Raw genomic sequence first — 6490 nt, forward strand, 5'->3', positions numbered from 1 at the left:
CACAAAACACAACACACACACACACACACACACACACACACACACCACACACACACATACATACATATACATATATACACGTACACAAACACATACACACATATATACATACATATACATATATACACGCACACACACACACACACACACATACATATATACACATACACAAACACACACACACACACACACACACACACACATATGAATATATTTACTGTATATATGTTATATATTATATATAGATATATATATATATATATAATATATATATATATAATATATATATACTATATATATATATATATATATATTATATACATTTAGTATTATATATATGTATATGTATATATATATATATATATATATATATATATATATATATATATTATATATATATATATATATATATATATATATATTATATATATGAGGTAGGGATGGGCGGAGACTCTGCCTGGAAGCTTGGATGAGGGACTCCCGTGGATGGAAGCGAAGGCTGGATGTTTCCATGCACCCCCGTCGGCGTTTGCCCCCCAATGGTGATGATGGGATGAATGGCCTCCAACATCCTCAGCAAGATTCCTCATGAATTGTTCTTTGTCTCTTCTCAACAGTGTCCGAGCTCTGCGCACCATGGAACAGCGAAAATCCTAATTACAATCCAGTTGAACCACACAACTCATTTGTGGCCACCAATGGTTCCAATGAGATGAAATTCTGTCTTACCCTTGGGCATTCGCCAGTGGACTCCAGTGCTGCATCGATGCTGCATCGTGCTGGTCAATCTTTTTGGCCACAGTACCTCTGCTGCTATACCATGTCGAGCGATGCGGGATAGAGTGCTGATACCAGGAGCCGGAAATCTCTGGGTCCTAGCAAAGTTTCAGAGGAGGCTGTTCTGCTACTGAGATCAGCTCCCCAGTCATGGGACTGAGACATCTAGCCAGCTCGATCACAGCCAGATACTGCATTGAAGTTGCCCAGCACAATGCGAATGTTCACCTGGAACATTTGTCTGTCACAGATGCGAGTTTGATATAGAACGCCTTTCTCATCGAGTTTACAAACATCAATAGGAGAGTACACATCAATAAGAAACACAAAGCCAAAGTTATGCTTCAGTCTCAATGCAATAATACACTCATCAACCAGTATTACCTCTATTACCGACGGTTGAAGTCGGCTAGAGATGGCTATGGCTACTCCCTGGAGAGGGTGTCCAACACCCTGGCTCAACCAGTAGGTGTACCCACCCACATTGATCGTGCTGCTGCTCTGAGAGGGCAGCTACCTCAACTCCCAAAACACTTCAGTTCCTTCAATAGCAGGGATAACTGCTCATCTTGCGGCAATAACCAGATGTTCCTACCCCAATAGCTCGCCTGAAGTTAAGCCTCAGGCAGTTACTCCAAGTGGACACCACCTCTGCCACCCCACCATTGATGACCATATAATGGGGTGACAGGTTGTGGGGCCCAATGTTCCCCTGTGCGGTTCCCATGGCTTTGCCACACAGGCCTCACACTGGGTTGGCACCTGGCAGGGCGCATACAGGATGAGTAACTCCTTTTTCCATCCTGCACCCCAACAGTTGTCCTCCCAATGGGACCAACAGCCCGCCTCACTTGTTGGGCGAGAGGGGCAGTACCTCTCTCCCCAGCATTCTTAATTCATGTCTCGTTGCCGATGAGTTTTATCTGGGGGTAAGAGGACTGGCAAGGCCCTCCTTCCCCAAGCCACCCATTGACCCAAGGGAGGATGAGGGGCAGGAGTTGGTACTAAGCCAGTGCATTTCCAAACGCCCTAGCTGCCCCCTTTTTCGCACAAGGCTAGTCAGCAGTGGTAGCTGCATGCGAGAAGGGATGCAACACTTAAGACTACCTAGATACCACAATATGGCTTCACATCACCCTGACCATGAAGAACCCACCCTTCTACACATATATCTATATATATTACACACATACACACACACAGTAGCAGCCCCAATGATGGGCCTTACAAGAGTATGGTAGATGGCAAGCTTCGGGTGTAAGGTACAACATGACTTGACTACTTTATTGTTGAGTAATGATGGAGTGTGGCTGCTCGTAGGAGCGAGGTGTTGCTCCGGTACACGGTCTCTACGGCGGAGGGACACTATGACCCGGACGGAACATCAGATACTTGTTCGATGGTGGTGACTGTAGTGTACCTCCTACTTTGCAACAAGACTACAACGCAGGTCTTGCAGAGTATGATCTTAGTACAGGCGGGTGTTTTTATGGAGTGGTAGCAAGGCGTGTTATACACCATAACCCTCTTGTCACGACCCTGAAGCCCTTTCATAAGTAAGTGCTCTCTTTATTTATAACATTTTCCAGTCAGTCACTTTATTTCTATATTCATATCTACTTTATTTTAATTATCCATTTTCTTTAGTGTTTATTATGTTTATTAGAATATCGATACTTCTTTTAAAAGTAATTAAAAGAAATAAAACAAAAAGTAAAAGTAAAAACGAAACCAAAGATAAAACGCAATCACACATTACAAGGAAAATCTGAAATCTCTCAGTCATTATAGTCTAATATATGCAATATATATAACACATCCTAAATAGCGTCTTGTAAACAATGAATATATAGTTATCTCTCTCTCGTAAAATCGATAAAAACAACACCAAGGAGGCGTCCGGTGAGGCCGGACGCTCCGTGAACCATTGATGATCAGACGAGCACAACAACCAATGTGGGAGTTCGATCTTTCTTCTTTCGTTGTTGGATTTCTTGGCTATCAACCAGCGGCATGTGGCCAAGGTTGTTAAGACAATGGATCCTATTTATTCTATCAATCTATATGTCATAAAGTTTTGTCTCCCTTAGAAAGGATTCTTATGTATTATTTTCATCGTTTTAAAAGGTTTGATATTGTGAGTGCAGGTTTTCATCTGAATGTTTTTAGGATTGTCTGTAAAGTATTTTTTCATGGCTTTGGTTAAGGTGAGGGAACTTTTAAAACCAAAAACGATGAAAAAAAAATACAAAAAGAATCGCTTTTCTAAGGGAAAAAAAACTTTATGAAATTAGTTTGATAGAAAAATAGGACCATTGTTTTAAACAACCTTGGCCACAGCCGTGGTTGATACCAGAAATCCAAACAAAAAGAAAAGATCGAACCCCACAGGTTGTTGTCTCGTCTGATCATAAATTTTTCAGGGACGTCCGGCCTCACCGGAGCCCCCTTTGGTTTTTTTTATCGTTTTTACGAGAGAGAGAACTTATTATTGTTTCAGCCCTTTTAGGATTTGTTTTTAATATTGCATATTAGCTATAATGACTGAGAGTTTTTCAGTTTTTCCCTTGTAAGTGTGATTGCGTTTATCTTTTTTTCGTTTTTATTTTTACTTTTTGTTTTTTTTTCTTTTAATTATTTTAAAAGTATCGTTTTAATAAACAAAATAACACTAAAAAAAAAGGGTAATAAAAAAAAGTAGTATAAAATTAGAAAAAAAGTACTGACTGGAAATTTTATAAATAAAGAGGCACACTTATGAAAGGGTTTCAGGGTCTGACAAAGGGTTATGGTGTATAACACCTTGCACCACCCCAAAAAAACCCCGCCTGTACTAAGATCATACTCGCAAGACCGCGTTTGTAGTCTTTTGCAAAGTAGGAGGACACAAAGTCACCACCACGACAAGATTGATTTTCCGCCCGGGTTAGTGCCCCTCCGCCGAAAACCGTTACCGGAGAAAACCTCGCTCCACGAGCACCACATCCTCTTCCCAACAATAGGAGAAAAGTCTGTTTCCCTTACACCGAATTTGCCATCTCCCACTTTGTAACCCCTCTTTGGGGGCTGCTACTGTGTGTGTTTTGTGTGTAATAATATAGATATATGTGTAAAGGGGTGGGTTCTTCATGTCGGGATGTGAAGCCATATTGTTTTTCTGGTAGTTTTAATTTGCTCCCTTCTCGCTGCAGTCCCATGCTGACTCTTGTGCGAAAAAGGGGGCAGCTGGGGTTTTTGGGAAAATGCGGGTTTTGTTACCAAACCCCTGCCCTCCCCCCTTTGGGGTAAAGGGGGGTTTGGGGGAAGGAGGGCCTTGCCCCCTTTTACCCCCGATAAACCTCGAAAAGGGAACATAAATAAAAATGCTGGGGAGAGAGGTCTGCCCCTCTCGCCCAACAGTGGGGCGGGCTGTTGCCCCCATTGGGAGACAACTTTTTGGGTGCAGGGGGAAAAGGGTTACTTCCTTTATGCGCCGGCCGGGGCCAAAACCCCGTTGAGGCCTGGTGGAAAACCCCAGGGGAACCGACAGGGGAACTTTGGGGCCCCCAAAACCTTTCCCCCCCATTATTTTTTCATAATGGTGGGGTGGCAGAGGTGGTGTCCACTTGGAGAAACTGCCTGAGGCTTAACTCAGCGGTTTTTGGGTGGGAAAATTGGGTTATTCCCGCAGGGGAAGGGGTTACCCCTGTATTAAAGGAAACTGAAGTTTTTGGGGAGTTGAGTAGCTCCCCTCTCAGACAGAGCACGATCAATGGGGGTGGGTAACCACGGGTTGAGCCGGGTTTTGGACCCCTCTCCAGGGAGTACCATACCATCTCTACCGCTTAAACCCGTGGTAATGAGGTAATACTGGTTATAGTGTATTTTTGCTTGGGGAGAACAAAACTTGGCTTTGTGTTCTTATTGATGTGTACTCCCCTATTGATGTTTGTAAACTCATGAGAGGCGTTCTATATCAAACTCCACTGTGAAGACAAATTTTCCGGGTTAACATTCGCATTGTCTGGGAACTTAAAGCAGATTGGCTGTGACGAGCTGGTAGATGCCGTCCCAACGGGGGAGCTGATCTCTAGAGAACAGCCTCCTCAAAACTTGCGGGACCCGGATTTCCGGTCCTGGTATCAACTCTATCCCCCACGCTCGAATGGTATTTGAGCAGAGGTATGTGGCCAAAAAGATTTAACCCAATGCAGCTCGGCAGCCTGGACCCCTGGCGAAGCCCAAGGGGAAAAACAGAATTTCTCTCATTTGGGAACATTGGGGCCCCCAATGAGTTTTTGTGGTTCAACGATTTTAATTTGGTTTTCGCGTTCCATGGTGCGCAAGCTCGGCACTGTTTGGGAAAAGAAAGAAAATTCGAGGGAAACTGTGAATGTTGGGGGCCACATCCCCACACCTTGGGGGCAAACGCCGCGGGGGCAGGGAACATCCACCTTCGCTTTCCCTCCACGGGAGTCCCTCTCCAAACTTTCCCGGCGAGTCTCCGCCCTCCCACCTCAATATATTAAAAATTTTATATATATATAATATATAAATATTATAAAATATATAATAATATAAGAAAATTATATATTTATAATATAAATATAAAAATATAATATATAAATAATATACACACACACCACACACCCCACACAACACACATTTTTATATTATAATATATATTTTATAAATAATAATAATAATATAGTCATATACTTTATTAAAAACAAAAGTATATATATTAATAATTTTATATATTTTAATTATTTTTTAATAAAATTATAATAATGCTAAATTTATATATATATAAAATATACAGTAAAAATATAGTTGCGTGTGTGTGTTGTGTGTGTGTTTGGATGGGTTTATAGTATTGTGTTGTTTTTTTGTGTACGTGTTTATTATATGATTTATTGGTTTTTGGGGTTTTGGTGTGTACTGTTATTGTATAGTTAATTGTGTGTGTGGTGGTGTGTGCTGTATATAGTTTGTATGATAATTGTTATTGTTTGTGTCGTTATATATGTTATGTATTTGTGTTGTGTGTGTGGGGTGTGTGGTGTGTGTGTGGTGTGTGTGTGTGTATCGTGTTTGTGTGTGTGTCAATTTATAAAATATATTTATGTATGTATTATATGAGATATGTGCGTTGTTGTGTGGGTTTTTTTTGGGCCGAAATTATATTTTTGTATATGTGCGGGTGCGCTTTCGCGCGCGTTTGTGTAGTGTATGTAGTATTTTTGTGTATGTGCGTGTATATTAAAATGTATAATAATACCCACCCAAAAATACACACACTAATATATATTAATTATATATATATATTATATTAAATATATATTATAAATATTATATAAATAATATTTTAAAATTATATTTTATATATATATATATTTTTAAAAATATATATATATATTATATATAATTTTTAAAAAAAATTATGTATGTAATATTTATCTATATCTCACATATTATATATATATATAATATATATATATTTATATATATATATATTTAATATATTATATAATTTTAAATTAATTTTATTAAAACATATTTTTATTGTTATTAAATAATTTTGTATTTTTTACCCTTATATACAAACTTTAAAAGAAATTAAAATATATAATATATTTATATAATATTTTTTATGTATAAAAATATGCAATTTTCAAATTATGTAGTATACATATATTGTGTACATACGCACTACACACACACATTTTATTTT

Source organism: Penaeus monodon, chromosome 37 (genome assembly GCF_015228065.2).
Source record: "Penaeus monodon isolate SGIC_2016 chromosome 37, NSTDA_Pmon_1, whole genome shotgun sequence".
Taxonomy (NCBI): Eukaryota; Metazoa; Arthropoda; class Malacostraca; order Decapoda; family Penaeidae; genus Penaeus; species Penaeus monodon.